Source organism: Arachis ipaensis, chromosome B1 (assembly GCF_059453495.1).
Source record: "Arachis ipaensis isolate K30076 ecotype BB chromosome B1, ASM5945349v1, whole genome shotgun sequence".
Taxonomy (NCBI): domain Eukaryota; kingdom Viridiplantae; phylum Streptophyta; class Magnoliopsida; order Fabales; family Fabaceae; genus Arachis; species Arachis ipaensis.
In genome coordinates, this window is record NC_142436.1 from 92,723,566 (window position 1) to 92,742,840 (window position 19,275).

Here is a 19,275-nt window from a genome sequence, read left to right on the forward strand (position 1 = left end):
TTCATCCTCTCAAGTCTCATTACCAAACAACCTGGTATTTAGCTTCATGATTGCTTCAAGGTACTTAGCAACTTGCTCTTCAGTAACATCTTCATCCTCTTCAGAGGAAGAATACTCATCAGAGCTCATGAATGGAAGAAGTAGATATAATAGAATCTCTATGGTCTCAGTCTGAGCCTCAGATTCCCATGGTTCCTCATTAGGGAACTCCTTGGAGGTCAGTGGACGTCCATTGAGGTCTTCCTCAGTGGAGATTACTGCCTCTTCCTCCTCTCCAGGTTCGGCCATGTGAGATGTGTTTATGGCCTTGCACTCTCTCTTTGGATTCTCTTCTGTATTGCTTGGGAGAGTAGTAGGAGGGAGTTCAGCTGACCCACTTGTGCCTCCAAATTTCTAATGGAGGACCTTGTTTCAATCATGAAACTTTGATTGGTTTTGATTAGATCAGAGATAATGGTTACTAAGTCAGAGTGGCTTTGCTTAGAATTCTCTGTCTATTGCTGAGAAGATGATGGAAAAGGCTTGCTATTGCTAAACCTGTTTCTTCCACCATTATTGTTGTTGAAACCTTGTTGAGGTCTCTGTTGATCCTTCCATGAGAGATTTGGATGATTTCTCCATGAAGGATTATAGGTGTTTCCATAGGGTTCTCCCATGTAATTCACCTCTTCCATTGCTGGGTTCTCAGGATCATAAGCTTCTTCTTCAGAGGAAGCTTCCTTAGTGCTGCCTGTTGCTGCTTGCATTCCAGACAGACTCTGAGAAATCATATTGACTTGTTGGATCAATAATTTATTCTGAGCCAGTATGGCATTCAGAATATCAATCTCAAGAACTCCCTTCTTCTGAGTTGTCCCATTATTCACAGGATTCCTTTCAGAAGTGTACATGAATTGGTTGTTTGCAACCATTTCAATGAGTTCCTGAGCTTCTGCAGGCGTCTTCTTTAGATGAAAAGATCCTCCAGTAGAGCTATCCAATCACATCTTGGATAGTTCAGACAGACCATCATAGAAAATTCCTATGATGCTCCATTCAGAAAGCATGTCAGAAGGACATCTTCTGATCAATTGCTTATATCTTTCCCAAGCTTCATAGAGGGATTCTCCTTCCTTCTGTCTGAAGGTTTGGACTTCCACTCTAAGCTTGCTCAATTTTTGAGGTGGAAAGAACTTTGCCAAGAAGGCATTGACTAGCTTTTCCCAAGAGTTCAGGCTTTCTTTAGGTTGTGAGTCCAACCATGTCCTAGCTCTGTCTCTTACAGCAAAAGGAAAAAGTATAAGTCTATAGACTTCAGGGTCAACCCCATTGGTCTTGACAGTGTCACGGATTTGCAAGAATTCAGCTAAGAACTGATAAGGATCTTCCAGTGGAAGTCCATGAAACTTGCAATTCTGTTGCATTAGAGAAACTAATTGAGGTTTAAGCTCAAAGTTGTTTGCTCCAATGGCAGGGATTGAGATGCTTCTCCAATAGAAGTCGGGAGTAGGTGCAGTAAAGTCACCAAGCAAATCTGTACAATTCATGCATAAAGAAGACCATAAAAGAGCATAAATCTCATTTGATCAGTACAATTCATGCATTATTTGATGAATATTATGGTACACTACTTTGAGATAAGTTGTGCTGAATTTCAGGTGAAAAAGACACCAAAAATGGGTAGAAGACAAACAAGAAACTGGACGTGTGAAACTGGCGTGCCATTTGGAGCAAACGCCACAAAAATGCACTGGCGTGACACGCCAGGAGTTAGGCATGGCACGCCAGTACTAAATTTCAGAGGGGAAGTCCAAGCATGCATGTGGGCGTGGCACGCCAGGGACTGGGCGTGGCACGCTAGTACAAAGTTCCAGAGAGCAACAATGGAGGACACAAAAGGGGCGTGACACGCCAGGTTGGGCGTGGCATGCCTAATCCATCAGCTACTATGGGCGTGCCACTTGAGCAAAGGGGCGTGGCACGCCAACGCCAGCCTCAAGAAGTCACTATGGCGTGCCACTTGGTATCGAAGGCGTGGGACGCCAGCTCCAAAAAGTCACTTGGGCGTGCCACTTAAAAACCCAGGGATGGAACGCCAAGCTTGAAGAGTTCACAAATCCATGGGCCTGCTACTTGAGCAGCATGGCGTGGCACGCTGGTACAATAATCCAGAGAAGGGGTTGAAGGCAATTGAAGACTGGGTGTGCCACCTGAAGTCGAAGGCGTGGCATGCCAACCTCTCAATCTCACTTGGGCGTGCCACTTGGTATCGAAGGCATGGCACGCCAACTCAAGCATCTCACTATGGCGCGCCACTTGAAGGCTAAGGCGTGGCACGCCAGCTACTGAAACCAAGACAAGATCATGGGCGTGGCACGCTGGTATAAGTTTCCCGAGAGGATGAAGGAGGGAAATTACATGGGGCGTGCCACTTGGTATCGAAGGTGTGGCACGCCACTCACTATTCTTCACTTAAGCATGCCACTTGAATCCCAGGCATGGCACGCCAGTGTGATTCAGAGAGCAAAGAAGCATTGGGGCGTGCCACTTCAGTTCGTGGCGTGGCATGCCAAACAGAGGAACCACTCACACACAAAGGGGCATGGCACGCCAGACCCTGGGCGTGCCACGCTAGTGCAACTTTCCAGAGAAGCTTAGCCAAGCATAAAGCAAGGGTGTGGTACGCCAGACCCTGGGCGTGCCACGCTAGTTCAAGTTTCCAGAGGAAGAGAGAAAAGGAAAACAGGCCAGGGCGTGCCACTTGAGCTCGAAGGCGTGGCATGCCAAGGTTGTTAGAGAGACGAGCGTGCCACTTGAAGGGCTGGGCGTGGCACGCCAAGCTAAAATTAAAGAGCACATGACACGCCACTAGAGCGCCAATCACACGCCAGCTGGAGGTCACACTTATTGAGCTTCTTTTCCCTCCAAAATGTAATTTTCTTTTTTTCACTTTTGTAATTTCTTTTATTTTACCAGGAGTAGTATAAATACCCCCCAAGGAGTACTGAAAGGGGGTTAAGCAGTTAGTTTTAGATCCACTTTTACACTTCACTTTTGAGTACTTTTTGAGCTATGAGTAGCTAACTTCCCTCTCATTGAGAGAGGGAGCTCTGTTGTACTTGATGGATTGATAATAGTGAAATTCTTCTTCTCTTCATCTTCTCTTTGATTTGCTAGAAGGAATTTCATTCTTAATGCTTAGTGTTCAATTATCTTGGAAAAGAGATTGAATGCAATTGGGTTTCATGGGAACCTTGGGAAAGGAAACATGAAATCATGCTTGAAATCCCTTCTCACACTTGAGTAGAATATGGGTTTTGGTGTTTGGATATGTGACATATAATCCTCCCTCTACTTGGACCTATAATGGTGTGTGGTATAATCAAGGACAAAGCATATCTCTCTTCATGAGCAATTAGACCAAGGAATTGGCTATTGATCAAGATCTGAGAGATTGAGTCACCAAGGGATTGGGGCTCAATCAATCATGATTGCCAAGAGGTCAATGAGTTGCATGATTGAAGAGGATATAAGCTAGATTTGATCCAAAGAGACAACATCTCCCAATCTCAATGAATTTATAGCTTAATTTTACATTCAGCAATTCCCCATTCCCATTTACATTCAAGTCATTTATGATTCTGCACTTAACATTCTGCCATTTCTATTTCTGCACTTTATTGCTTTTCTTTATATTCTAGTCATTTACATTTATGTCATTTACAATTCTGCACTTCACAATCTTATTGATCCGCTTGACTAATTCATCAATTAATTAAAACTACTCGAATTTGCCAATCTCTGTGGATACGATCCCACTCCACTGTGGGTTATTACTTGACGATAATTTTGGTGCGCTTTCCAAAAGAACTAATTCACCAATTTTTGAATGGGGTGTGAATTGGACTCATCAGCGAGGAAGAGAATGAGCTCGTCTTCGTTGCCGCCGCTGCCATTGTTGGAAGCCGCCACTGTCATTGGAAGGAACCAAATAAGGATAGGAGGTCATTGTTGATGCTGCCGCAGAGAGAAAGGAAGGGACGCGTGTGAGAAAGTAACGCAACAGAGGAGGAGCCATTCCTCTGCGGGTCACCGTCGTCGTTCATGGTGAGTTGGTTGTGCCCTAGCTACCAGAACCACCATTTCTGAACTCTTATTGCTCTGTAACAATCTTATAGCTCAGGCAACTCCATTTTTCGTTGTGAATCCTTTTTTCAAATTGTGTTCTGTGTAGCTTGTAGACTGGTTGTGGCCTAGCAATCAGTTAGTATTCTATGTTTGATCTTCACAATTTAATACTGGATGCTGCTGTATTAATTGATTTCCTGATTTCTATCGTGTTCCACGAGGTGTGTGTCTCTCTCTAATGCTATTTTATCTAATGAAAGAAGCTTCCATTATTTTCTTTTCTTTGGTTTGAGAAGTTGAAGGAAGGTGATGTTGCCCCAGTCGTAGTCATTACCTCTAAAGTATTATTTCTCGTTTTACCCTTAACAAGTGGTGTGACTATTGGGGAAGGGTTGATATATAAGACACAAATTTGTGACTGACTTCTAGATTTCTAGTTAGCAAAAATCTCAAATACCTGGCAGTTTCTAAATGAATTCTCATGTGACACAAACAAATACTGTTCTGCTTCCTATATTCTAACAAGTGTTTTCATTGTGACGGAGCTGAAATTAGAAACCATCTGTAGCATCTGAACTATGTCTTCAATAAAGCCTTTCATTCATTTCTGCAAGCTTGTCGAGATCTCTGCAACCAGAAAATAGTGTTGTCATCGCGAGACGTCACTGTCGGAGCCTCTGCCAACTTGCTCTCCATTGGTCGCCCACTACCGGGGCTGCTGCTGCTCCATCGTTTTGTTTTATCATAGCTGCAGTGAGTTTCTAATCTAAAACCTTTAACGTTATTGTTGTGTTATATGCTTGTTAAGGGTTTTGGGTGTTAACGTTTTAGCGTTGAACCACTGTAACTAGGAAGCTGTGTTTGATGGTGTTGTTGCTGAGGAAGTTGTCTGTGTGGCTAATGCCGCTACTATTTGTTCGGTTCGAGACTGTTGCTGCTGCTGCTGCTGCGAGTTAGGACGAAGGGGTCAGGCTTAATTTCTGTGGATTTTGACACGTTGAGGTAGGGGATTCGTTTCCAAACTAAACATTTTAAATCATGAATGCCAATAAAGTATTAGATGAGGCTCTTCTAAAATGCAAATAGTTTAAAGAGTAAAGTGTTGTATATATACAAACACTTATGATAAGAAAATTAATCTTCTTGCCTTAGGCTTGTTTGTATGTTTTACATTTACTTCTAGCAGCTGGTAAGTTATCCTTCTTAGTTACTGAATGACCAATACAAGGCTGGATTAATTTCACACAGATTTTATTCATGAGGCAAGGAATTCTGAGAGAGCAGCCAAAAACTTGAGAAATAACAAATTGATCAGGGTTCCTCATGTATTCTGGGTATGATAGTCTTCATTATTTTCCTTTCAATGGAATACTTAGTGTTTACTATAATACTTTTACCAACATAGTATGATATTAATGCATGCAGGATTTGACTAGCAGGCAAGTCCTAACAATGCAGTTTTATACAGGGCGAAAGGTATGTTCTGAATAATATCTTTGTTGTTACACCAAATTGCCAGGGACATTTTTGCTTTGCTGATGTATAACTACATGAATCATGATTCATTTTTTGTTGTTACACCACTACTTTGCCATTACCCTGTTAAGGTACATACCTTGTTAAATTAATAGTTTTAATTTATTTTATTTTATTTTATTTTAATTAATTAATTATTAATTAATTATGGTCCTGCTTTACTTTTGCTGAAATCATATGCCTCTGTGAATGTGATAATGATCTTTATCTACATGTAAGGAGAACAAACCCCATGTGCATAAGATTTTATACTCTATTAGTGGTGCATGAATAATGCATTTCCTTTTAGCTTCCTCTGACACTTTATCGATGCTGTTAATAATTAACTGCCTTCAAAGTTGCTTGAAAAATAGCTCATTATAGAAGGCGATGAAAGAACTTTAATAATTTGTGTCTAATTGAATTTCGTTGGCATAATTTTGACTCTGATCTACTTTTATTTGTAAGCTTGAAAATATATTTTCAGATGCATACTCTAATAGATAGTTTACACAAAATAAATAAAGTAATAATATAATGTTGATTAATGACTTGTTAAGCTGCTATTTTGTTATGGACTTATGGCACTGAGTGTTTTGAATTTTGAATTTGTGATAAGTAATTTGTGATTTGTGATTAGTGATTTTGTTATGCTGCTGGTTTGAATTAATTTAGGGGTGATTATTTGTTATGCTGCTATATAGAAAATTTTTTAAATCATGTATAGAAAATTCTTGTTATGCTGCTGGTTTGAATTAATTTAGGGGTGATTAATTCTTGTTCACTGGTGTTGATTACTTGATTTGTTTGATGGGCTGGAAGCTAATAATAGTATTTCGGTATTACCTTATTTTTTAAGCTTCTATTTTGGTTGTGGTTGTTTCTTTGTGCTGGATTTTTTTGAGTTTTAAGCTACTTCAACAGGGGAGTTGAAGTTCCACTCAAAGATAGATTAAAAACATATAAACATTACCAAATGGCTCAAAACCTTAGAAATGCTCCTTGTTATTTAGTGGTTGAAATTTTCATGTTTATTGACTTATTTAACTTGTGTTCCATATTCATTACTCAACTGTACTGCATGCATCATCAAAAACATTTTTGTTATCTTCTAACTTCTTTATTTCTTTTACTAAAAGGAGGACATGATGTGAAGAAAATATGTTCTATACAAATATAAGATGGGATGGGTCTTATAATGATTTTGGTTATCTACCTGTATTATTTTGATGTGTTCTTAACATTTTGAAAAGAGACTTTATCCAATATTACATGTAATGGATAAATTACACCCTATTTTGATTAGTATTGTAATGGATATCTAGTTTTTAATGAAAATTTTATGGTTTACATTTATTGAATTTCTCATTCTTAGATTTATTTTGTGATTATCATCATTTTGGAAAGTGATTATGATTTAACAAAAAATTTCATAAAATAAAACAGGTTACCATAGATAAGTTATGGCCACGGTGAAAACTGTGACCATAGATAAGGATATAGTCACGGCGAAAAACTGTAACCATAGATAAGGCTACGGTCACGGTTTTAAGGAAGGGTGACTATAGATAAGCTATGGCCACGGTGAAAACAGTGACTATAGATAAGGCTCACGGTTTTAAGGTGGGGTGACCATAGACGCTATGGTTATGGCAAAAAACCGTGACCATAGATAAGGCTATGGTCACGGTTTAAGGAGAGGTGACCATAGGGGCAATGGTCACGGCCAAAACTGTAACCATAGATAAGGCTATGGTCACGGTTTTTAGGTGGGGTGACAATAGAAGCTATGGTCACGGTCAAACCCGTGACCATAGATATGGCTATGGTCACGGTTTTTGGTGGGATGACTATAGAGGCTATGGTCACGGCCAAAACCGTGACCATAGATAAGGCTATGGTCACGGTTTTGGGAAGGGGTGACCATAGAGGCTATGGTCACGGTCAAAATCATGATCATAGCACTACAAGAAAAATGGCCTATGGCCACGCTTTTTTTTTGCCACGCTTTAAAAGCGTGGCCAAAAGTGGTCAATGGCCACGCTTTTGTGAGGGTGGCGATTGAATAGAGATTTGGCCACGTTTTTTCTCGCCACGCTTCAAAAGCGTGGCGAAAAGGGTCAATGGCCACGCTTTTGTGAGAGTGGCAATTGATTAGAGATACGGCCACACTTTTTTTCTGCCACGCTTCAAAAGCGTGGCGATAGAAAGAAACAGAAACGTTTTGAAAGCGTGGCAATAGGGTTTCATTTTGGTAGCGTTTATAAAGCGTGGCCAAAAGTTTTTTTATAAAAAAAAAAAAACCCCTAATTACCCACCCCCAACCCAATAACCCTCAAACTTGGCCATCCAAATGCTTCGATCCTGTTCCTGACTCTCTCACTCTCAACTCTTACCGTCACTCTCATCAATGCCAACCCAGGAAGAGCTCAGATCCCCGCCGTCACCGGCACCGCCCTCGCTGCGCCGTTAGCCTCCCCTCCGCCTCGTCTCCTCGTCGCCTCTGCCCTAGCATCCAACAGCGTCAGCGTCATTAGCCTCTTACCGTCTCCTCGTCGTTTACGCTATTAGCCTCTTACCGTCTCCTCCTCGACCATCTGCTCGCCGGAGGGCAGCAACATCTTCCCGACAGTGCGACTCCTTCTGCAGCTCTAGGGCGGCATGGGAGGGTTCGGATCGCTGCTTCGAGGGCGGCGATGTAGGCCGAAAAAAAAAAGACGAACAATTTTGACGCTTGCAGGGACATGAGTGGGAGAAGGCTGAGGCACGTGAACGCAGAGAGAGGCTGGAGGAGTGGAAGGCGGCGGAGGAGGAGCGGCGGCTGGAGAAGGTTGTGGAGGAGTTTCTGAAGAAGCAAATGAAGAAAGGTAAGAAGGTTGCTGGCGATGGAGAAGCTCACAAGTATGTTGCCAAGTATAGGGAAGAGTCTGAGCGCTGTGTCGCCGAGGTTGCAGAGTCTGTGAAGGAGGCTTTGAAGTCTCTCAATGGTAAGAGAAAGGGTTCTGAAGCTGCACTGGAGAAAGCTGATTCCAAGAAGTTGAAGATATGGTAAATTCCTACTTTCTTCTTTGGATCTTTTTTGTCTACTTGTTTATGTGTAGAATGATTGCGTGATAACTATGCTTGGATGTTTGAATTTGGATTTGGTTTTGATTTTGTATTCTGGTGATTTGGAAAAGGAAATTATTTATTGATAATCTGATATTTATATTTATGGTTTTTTGAATTTTCTAGAATGGGGAAGAGAAAATTGAATGAAAGTGATAGTGACTTAATTCATCAGCTCTAAATTCTTATTGATACTTTGATAATGTAGAAATTTTCATGGAACAGTTTGTTGTGTATAATTATATGCAGAGCTCATCCATAAAAATTTCAACCCGAACCAAACATACCCTGAGAATTAATTGGAAGTCAATCCTCGTTTGGTGAACTTACAATCATGTTTCAGGTTGGAGCAATGAGCATCTCAGTATTGCGAAGTGTGTGGCAAATGTTCTGGCTATGCGAGAACTGGGATGGCGAAGTTAGTGTCTGCAATCAACTTGCTAATAGCCTTATGCAATTGGAAGACAGGTTTGATGATTTCATTCAAAAGTTGAAAGAAGCTGGTTGCAACTTGCTCTTAGTGTGATTGAAGCACCCACTGGCAATGAGGAAGATAATGACCTTGAATTTGAAAACTTGTCCTCAAATGGATCAGATATGGGTAAGTTTACATTCCCAGCTACTGAACTGGTTACATTTTGCTCAATGCAGTTAGTTCACATGATTTATTGTTACATCATCTATAGTTTTAAGAATCATTCTCTCTTTTATGAACTCATTTTCCAAAGTATTCTAAACTTTTCAGCTTCTATGGGTTAAAGAAAACTTGCAAGAGTCTTGGTCTTTGGTTAAGAATCACCTTCTTCCTCCTACTCCATATTAATCAACCACACGAGAATACTCCTTTTTCAGCAATATAATCATGATTCATGAGTGCATAAAAAATGATCATTTCTGTAATTGTAGTAAGTTGTAGATAAGCTCGAATAACCTGCAATATTAAAGTAATAATTAAAGTGTGTTCAGCACTGTTGAAACAATGTAAAATCATCTAGCTAGCCCATATATCCGTACGGATCATTAGATCTTATCTTATATTTAGGCTGTTCTTATCTTAATTCCGCCTAATTGAAAGGAAAAAAACAGTTGAGGAGAGAAAAATTTAAAGTATAATCATGTATAATTGAGTGATTAGGTTCTGTTATTGTCAAAAGATTCTTTCCATTTATATGTTAAATTTTTTAAGACCAATGAAAATGTTGAGGCTTGACCTACACACATGTTTTTGGTCTCTAAATGCAAGTTCCAGGTTCTATCTACTCCAGTTTTCAGACATTGACATGTTCTGTCTACTTATTGTATTGGATTAACATACATGTGATATCTGAAGTTTGACCCAGGCCAACTATATATATAATATAGTAGAATAAGAAAGAAGATCTATTTGCCAGGCTGGATTGTCTCCATAGAAGTGGAATTTCGTTAGAATCACTCACTGAACCACTCTCTCTAATTCTGTGACCAATGCAAGTTTAACTGATTGCTTGCTTGCTCCTCTTGACATACATCATTAATTTTGATATCAGTCCTTTAATTTATCTTATGCATGGATCTAAACTTTGTTCTCACTTTTATCATCTCTACATGTATATATTCATTTCCTGTGATGCATGCAGAAGCAGCACTATACTCACCATACTCTCTTCTAAGGGTACCTAGCTTCATGGGGTTATTTTTTTATCGTTTTTTCTTCAACCTGCGATTATCCCTGGTAGGAGCAACATGGCCATGTTACTGTATAAATTGGTAGGGAAAAAAAGGAAGCATATGAATGGATTTATTACTATAGTTGAACATATTTGGATTTTTTTCTGTACCCAATTCTTATTCTAATGCCGGTACCTTTATCCAATATTTGTTTGGTGGATATATAGACTTTCATAAGAATAATTGAGTTGGTGAGATAGGTTGATTTTTAGCTATAATAGCTGAATGGCATCAATATCTTTAAACTTCATAGAATACTCTTGTAATAATCAATTTTTGTGTATTATTAAATATTAATTAGAAGCCATGTGATCTTGCACAGTTGCTATATCTGGACTAATTACAAAAGCATGGTGAGTTTCATGGGTCAGAAATGTAAATCCTAATGCCTAGTTGCCTACACATTGGTTGAATAGTAATCAACTAATCACTTAGTAAAGTGCTATTTAAACTTTAAAGCTGACAGAGTTAAAGGGTTACCTTTATGTGACATGATATCTAACTTTCATCACCTTGTTTTGGCAGAATTCGTTTTTACTGTTTTATTTTTGGCAGAATTTGTGTGTATATTGATTGTATAGAGTTAGTGTAGTTTGTGTTTTTGCACAATTTAGTGTAGTTAGTGTACTTATTGCTTGTAAATTGCAGTGGCATTATAACTTGTAGGCATTAATTAAAATTGAAGGGATGGGGGGCCATAAAGGTTGAAGTTAAAAGGAAAATAGAACTGGGTCCTAATGCATTTCCCCACCAGGTTCTTGGCCTCAAATCTTTTCTTGTTTCTTATTCTGTATTCAGTCCACCTTTCATGGTTGTTTGTTTGTTTGTTTATGCAGTTGTGCTGGACCTTAACTTGAGTTCTCAGCTTTTTTGATTGTAATCTTCACACAACAAACAAGGATTCAGTAATTGAGGAACCTGTTTCTAGCATGGGAGTTTGTCTGAGTGCCCAAGTTAAAGTTGAGAGCCCCTACAGCACTGGTATTCCTTCCTTAATTCTCTTCTTCTTTCCTATGACCCTTTTAAGTGGAAATGCCTTTTACAATAATTGAGTTTGGATATTTGTGCTTGCATGTATATCATCCAAGTTTGTCCCTTTATTCTCTTTCTAAGCTTTTGGGCAGAGCTTTGACAAAAAGGATCCAAACTGTATTGTGGAGATGCGTGGGAACACAAGAAAAGCGTGAATTTACAATTTCAAGAATTTTATTCTTTAATCTTTTTCTAAAGTTTTTTTACAAGATAACACATGTTTTGGTTTGCGACTTTGAGTAATAGGCTAAAAGAAAATAAAGCTAGTGTTGTCAAGAATGGAAAGTGAAGCTTCAAAATAATTTATCAATTTTGTATCTATTTTTGCCATCTTTTGCAGGTAAAAAATTCACAAATGTTTCCGAAACAACTATGTATGATTTAAAGGAAGGAAGTTTAAGAGGGCTAGAGGAAGGAGGAACAGCAAAGGACTTAGGATTTAAGTTATATTGTTTCTGTATTTTTTTTCAGTTTTTAGTTTTGGAATTTGAACTCGAGATTTATTTTGTATTTGAATATTAATTTTTTAATATATAAAACAATTATAGCAAAAATTTTGTATGTCACTAATTATTATTTGATTTGTCTTGTAATAAAAATTGCATACTATATTTATAAGTTTGGTAATAAAAAAGAACTGAAAAATTTATATTTTGTATCGATGAAGGTAAAAATCAGTAAAAGGATTTTTTTTTTATTTTTATAAGGCTATTGCCACGCTTTTAAAGCGTGGCCGTACTTCTGGATATGGACACGCTTTAAAAGCGTGGCCATATCTCTTTATCGCCACGCTTTGAAAGCGTGGCCATATCTATCTCTATCGCCACGCTTTGAAAGCGTGGCCATATCTCTCTCTATCGCCACGCTTCAAAAGCGTGGCCATATCTCCCATATGGCCACGCTTTAAAAGTGTGGCCATATGTCTCACATACAGCCACGCTTTAAAGGGTGACCATTTGTAAAAAGCGTGGCAAAAGAAAAAGCGTGGCGATAAGCCACCAAAAGCGTGGCGATAGAGCAACCGCCACCCTTTCATAGGTCACCCTTTCAAAAGCGTGGCAGTAGCTCAAAAAGCGTGGCGAAAAGCTATCGCCACGCTTTTTTCAGTTTTTCGCCACGCTTTAAAAGCATGGCAATAGAGCTGTTTTCTTGTAGTGTAGATATGGCTATGGTCACGGTCAAAACCGTGACCATAGATATGGCTATGGTCACGGTTTTGGGTGGAGTGACCATAGAGGATATGGTCACGGCCAAAATCGTGACCATAGATAAGGCTATGGTCACGGTTTTATCGCGTCACCATAGATTAACCTATGGTCACGGTAAAAAAACGTGGCCTAAAGTGCCAGAATTTGAACATTACAACTGTGACCATAGAAATTGTGACCATAGATAAAAAAACGGTGACCATAGGTCTATGGCCAGGAGACAATAGGCCTCGGTGAAAAAACCGTGACCTTTTTTTGTAGTGGAGAGATTGAATCACCAAGGGATTGGGGTTCAATCAATCATGATTGCCAAGAGGTCAATGAGTTGCATGATTGAAGATGATATGAACTGGATTTAATCCAAAGAGAACAACATCTCCTGATCTCAATGAATTCCCCTATTCCTATCTTCCACATTCTTTATAGCTTTCTTTATATTCTGCAAATCCCCATTCCCATTTACAATTAAGTCATTTATGTTATTTATGTTTCTGCATTTTACATTATTGTCATTTCTTTTTCTACACTTTACTGCTTTTCTTTACTTTTGAGTCATTTATAATTCTGCCCATTTACAATTCTACAATCACACTCTATTTTGCTAAGCTTGACTAATTCACCAATTGATTAAAATTGCTCAAATCTACTAATCTCTGTGGATACGATCCCACTCCACTATGGGTTATTACTTGACGATAATTTTGGTGCACTTGCCAAAAGAACGGATTCATCATTTTTATATGGGGAGTGAATTCCGGTCCATCAATGCTTTCTTTGGAAAACGTCTCTAGCCATTGAGATGCCTTATCCCTCAAAGAGAATGGAAATAACAGCAACTTGTAGATATTTGGATGCACACAATTTGTCTTGATTGTGTCACATATCCTCAGGAAGTCAGATAAGTGTTGATTCGGGTCTTCAAGAGGACCCCTTCCATAAGAACAATTATTTTGTACCAAAGTGATAAGTTAAGGCTTCAACTCAAGTTATTGGCGTGAACATTTGGAGTGAGTATACTGATCCCACAGTTTCTTGGGTTGGAGAAGGTGTAAGAGGCTAGAACTCTCCTTGGAGGTTGGCCATTGTTGTTGGCCACTTCCTCTGGTGGATTAGAGAGATTATCATCCATCTCTTGATCTCCCTCTTCTGACTCTTCTTCTCCAATCACTCCCTTCCCTCTTGCTTCTCTTCTTAATCTCAAGAAAGTTCTCTCTGGTTCTGAATCAAAATAGGTGGATGCACCTCTTCTTCCTCCTGGCATACAACACAAACAAACAAAAAGAAAAGAAAAACAAAAGTAGGACACTCTATTGCTAGATTGAAGTTGCTGTTAGCAGAAACAAAATCTCAAACAGTTACTGTGCTTAGTAAAAACAAAAAAATGCTTAATCTAGATTATCACTTACTTAATCATTGTCAATCTAAATTAATCATGTAACACCCTAATTAGCCTAAACTTTACCTCACGTCATAAAGCAAAGGTTAACCAGAGATTACGACAGTTCTAAAGCTCATACATATAATATATAAAAAAGAATAATATAATCTAGAAGCCCGATAAAAGATATAGCTCAAATTTTTTATTTGAAAAGGGCAAAACGTACTAACAAAGCTACTATCTTAAGGCACAAGAGACAGATAAGATATAACAAAAGATAAGTATATAATATCATAGGAAACTAGCCACGGCTCGCGGTGTTTAAGCCGGCTAGCCATATACAAGTATACAGAACCATACAGTGAAAATAGCTTATACAAGTTTTATTCTCTCAAATGTAAGCATCTAGGCAAAACAAAATACAAAAGGAGAGATGTATAAACAAATTAAACCAAAAAGACTCCAAAAAATCCAAGGTCCTCTGCTTCTGTCACCATCCAAAGCAACTCACCGAGGTGGGTTGCGACCTGCATCTGGAAAACACAAAAGAAATATGGTATGGGAACCGGAGGTTCTCAGTATGGTAACATTTCCCAGTGATGTAGGATAAAAGACCCCGGGACGCCAACGGCAATCCTAAGCTCCATATCCATCACAAGATTCAACTTAAAGCATTCTAAAACAAATAAGCATAATCATATCAACCTTAACTTAAATAAAGCCGATAATCTATCTTAGGGGATTTCTACTCTAACCAAGCAACGCTGTCCCACAGTCTTCACCAACCTATCGTCCATGCGATCCCATTGCCACTGCCTTCCGAACCTCCTCAATCCCAGTAGAAAACATAGGTAATATACAATGCAAGTAAAACACAAGTAGAAGCACATAAGGCAATAATTCAAATAAAAAATAGGCATGTTATACAAATAGGCAAACCATTTCAAATAGTCAAAGCATGCAAACAAATAGGAAATGCATTTGATGAATGCCTGCCCTACTGGCTGTGATATCACATTGTCGGTTCAACTGCCAACCCGACACATCTCCATGGAGACGTCGCCCTTTGGAATTCTCATATGGGAACCCCCGAGATATAGTGCTCAGATCACTGTCCAGGTACCGGCGCCTGCACGCTCTATAGATCCGAAGGGATGCGAGCGGGATACTCTTGCCACAGACCTCACATCTTAACGTAAAAGGGATGAACCACCGCCCTTACGCCGCCGCCGCTACCTCGACAGGCGGGATCCAATCGCCATCCCTACCCGGCGCATAGCGTCTCATAATCTCAATATAAAATAATGGTACAGTGGTTTTTAGAAAACATTTTCAGTATAAAGTGGATCCATCAATGTCACTCAGAGTCCTCGACTCATCTCAACCACCGTCAATCCGCAATTCAGTTTTCGAACATCAACAATTCATAATTTCTCATCTCATATATCAATCACCCTTCTCATGACATCAAACCATCCTCAGCCCACCAGAAACCTAGGACTCCGTTTTCTAAGTTTTCCAAATAATCATCAATTAAAACCTTTAGGTTATATCCCATGTTCTCATACTCAAAAACCAAGTCCAAAAGTCTTAAAATGGTGTTATTGTAGCTTACAACCTCGTTGGGAAGGTGGAATAGTTAAAAATAAAGTAAAATTTGAGAAAACAGGGCGTATGCGGCCGCACAGGGGTGTGTGCACGCGTACGCTCCGAAGAGTTTCTAAATGTGTGCGTACGCACAGGAGTGTGCGTACGCATGGTGCACGAAATTGTGATCTCTGGTAATGGCTCCAAAAACTTGGTGCTCTAATCTCAATTCATAATTTGTCATAACTTCGATACAACTAACCAGCAAGTGCACTGGGTCGTCCAAGTAATACCTTACGTAAGTAAGGTCGAATCCCACGGAGATTGTTGGTATGAAGCAAGCTATGGTCACCTTGTAAATCTCAGTCAGGCAGATATAAAATAGTTATGGAGTTTTCGAAAATAATAATAAAAGAAGGATAGAAATACTTATGTAAATCGTTGGTGAGAATTTCAGATAAGCGTATGGAGATGCATTCGTTCCTCTGAACCTCCACTTTCCTGCTGTCTTCATCCAATCAGTCTTACTCCTTTCCATGGCTGGCTTTATGTAAGGATGTCACCGGTGCCAATGGCTACTTTCAATTCTCTCGGGAAAATGGTCCAAATGCTCTGTCACAGCACGGCTAATCGTCTGGAGGCATCACCCTTGTCGTTGGTTGCATCCTATTCCTCTCTGTGAAAATGGTCCGATGCACTGTCACTGCATGGCTAATCATCTTGGAGGTTCTCGATCATACTGGAATAGAATTTACTATCCTTTTGCGTCTGTCACTACGCCCAGCACTCGCGAGTTTGGAGTTCGTCACAGTCATTCAATCCCAGAGTCCTACTCGGAATACCACGGACAAGGTTTAGACTTTCCGGACTCTCATGAATGCCGCCATCAATCTAGCTTATACCACGAAGATTCTGATTAAGAGATCTAAGAGATACTCATTCAATCTACTGTAGAACGGAAGTGGTTGTCAGGCACGCGTTCATAAGGAATGATGATGATTGTCACGTTCATCACATTCAGGTTGAAGTGCGAATGAATATCTTAGAAGCAAAATAAGATGAATTGAATAGAAAACAGTAGTACTTTGCATTAATCTTTGAGAAACAGCAGAGCTCCACACCTTAATCTATGGAGTGTAGAAACTCTACTGTTGAAAATACATAAGTAATGAAGGTCCAGGCATGGCCGAGAGGCCAGCCCTCAAACGTGATCTAAGATAGCATACAACTGATCAAAGATATCTAATACAATAGTAAAAGGTCATATTTATAATAAACTAGCTACTAGGGTTTACAGAAGTAAGTAATTGATGCATAAATCCACTTCCGGGGCCCACTTGGTGTGTGCTTGGGCTGAGCTTGAAGTTTACACGTGGAGAGGTCATTCTTGGAGTTGAACGCCAGCTTTTGTGCCATTTTGGGCGTTGAACTCCACTTTGCAACTTGTTTCTGGCGCTGGACACCTGAATTGGGCAGAGAGCTGGCGTTGAACGCCAGTTTGCGTCATCTTAACTTGGGCAAAGTATAAACTATTATATATTTCTGGAAAGCCCTGGATGTCTACTTTCCAACGAAATTGGAAGCGCGCCATTATGAGTTCTGTAGCTCCAGAAAATCCATTTTGAGTGCAGGGAGGTCAGAATCCAACAGCATCAGCAGTCCTTCTTCAACCTCTGAATCTGATTTTTGCTCAAGTCCCTCAATTTCAGCCAGAAAATACCTGAAATCACAGAAAAACACACAAACTCATATTAAAGTCTAGAAATGTGAATTTAACATAAAAACTAATGAAAACATCCCTAAAAGTAACCAGATTCTATTAAAAACATACTAAAAACAATGCCAAAAAGCATATAAATTATCCGCTCATCACAACACCAAACTTAAATTGTTGCTTGTCCCCAAGCAACTGAAAATCAAATAGGATAAAAAGAAGAGAATATACTATAAATTCCAAACTATCAATGAAACATAGCTTCAATTAGATGAGCGGGACTTGTAGCTTTTTGCCTCTTGAATAGTTTTGGCATCTCATTTTATCCATTGAGGTTCAGAATGATTGGCATCTATAGGAACTCAGAGTTCAGATAGTGTTATTGATTCTCCTAGTTCAGTATGATGATTCTTGAATACAGCTTCTTTATGAGTCTTGGCCGTGGCCCTAAGCACTTTGTTTTCCAGTATTACCACCGGATACATAAATGCCACAAACACATAATTGGGTGAACCTTTTCAGATTGTGACTCAGCTTTGCTAAAGTCCCCAATTAGAGGTGTCCAGGGTTCTTAAGCACACTCTTTTTTTTTGCTTTGGACCTTGACTTTAACCGCTTAGTCTCAAGTTTTCACTTGACACCTACACGCCACAAGCACATGGTTAGGGACAGCTTGGTTTAGCCGCTTAAACCAGGATTTTATTCCTTTAGGCCCTCCTATCCACTGATGCTCAAAGCCTTGGGATCGTTTTTATTTACCCTTGCCTTTTGGTTTTAAGGGTTACTGGCTTTTTGCTCTTGCCTCTTGGTTTTAAGAGCTTTTGGCTTTTTCTGCTTGTTTTTTCTTTTTCTCTTTTTTTTTTCTGCAAGCTTTGTTCTTTGCTACTTTTTTTTGCTTCAAGAATCATTTTTATGATTTTTCAGATTATCAAATAACATGTCTCCTTGTCATCATTCTTTCAAGAGCCAAAATATTTAACATTCTTAAACAACAACTTCAAAAGACATATGCACTGTTCAAGCATTCATTCAGAAAACAAGAAGCATTGTCACCACATCAATATAATTAAACTAAGTTCAAGGATAAATTCAAAACTCATGTACTTCTTGTTCTTTTGAATTAAAACATTTTTCATTTAAGAGAGGTGATGGATTCATAGGACATTCATAACTTTAAGACATAGTTACTAATTACTAATGATCATGTAATGAAGACACAAACATGGATAAGCACTTAACATAGAAAACGAAAAACAGAGAAAGTAAGAACAAGGAATGAGTCCACCTTAGTGATGGGTGCGTTTCTTTCTTGAGGAACCAATGATGTCCTTGAGCTCTTCTATGTCTCTTCCTTGTCTTTGTTGCTCCTCCCTCATTGCTTTTTGATCTTCTCTAATTTCATGAAGGATGATGGAGTGTTCTTGATGTTCCACCCTTAATTGTCCCATGTTGGAACTTAATTCTCCTAGGGAGGTGTTGATTTGCTCCCAAAAATTCTGTGGAGGCAAGTGCATCCCTTGATGTATCTCCGGGATTTCTTGATGATGAGCTTCTTCATGTGCCTGTTGAGATTCATGAATGTGCTCTCTTGTTTGCTCCATCCTTTTCTTAGTGATGGGCTTGTGAGATGAATGTTTCCATCTCCCATGGCTCAGAGGTGGAAGCATTTGTCTTCTCTTTCCTCTTTCTTGAGGTTTCTCTGGCCTTAGGTGCCATTAATGGTAATGGAAAACAAAAAGCTTATGCTTTTACCACACCAAACTTAGAATATTGCTCACCCTCGAGCAAGAGAAGAAAGAATAGATGAAGAAGAAGAAGATATGGAGGAGATAGAGGGATGTGTGTATGGATGTGAGTGGTGAATGGAAAATAGAAGGGATGACCATGAATGGAGAGAGAGAGGGTGAGGTGGGTGGGGA

At 39.4% G+C, this 19,275-nt stretch overlaps 1 non-coding gene across 1 annotated transcript; it reads left to right on the forward strand.

Moving 5' to 3' along the window:
• The first annotated feature begins 1,040 nt into the window (after positions 1-1,040).
• LOC148577481 (small nucleolar RNA R71) lies at positions 1,041-1,148 on the forward strand. Its single transcript, XR_015903985.1, has one exon. It is a non-coding gene; the product is annotated as a small nucleolar RNA R71 (small nucleolar RNA).
• The last annotated feature ends 18,127 nt before the right edge of the window (positions 1,149-19,275 follow it).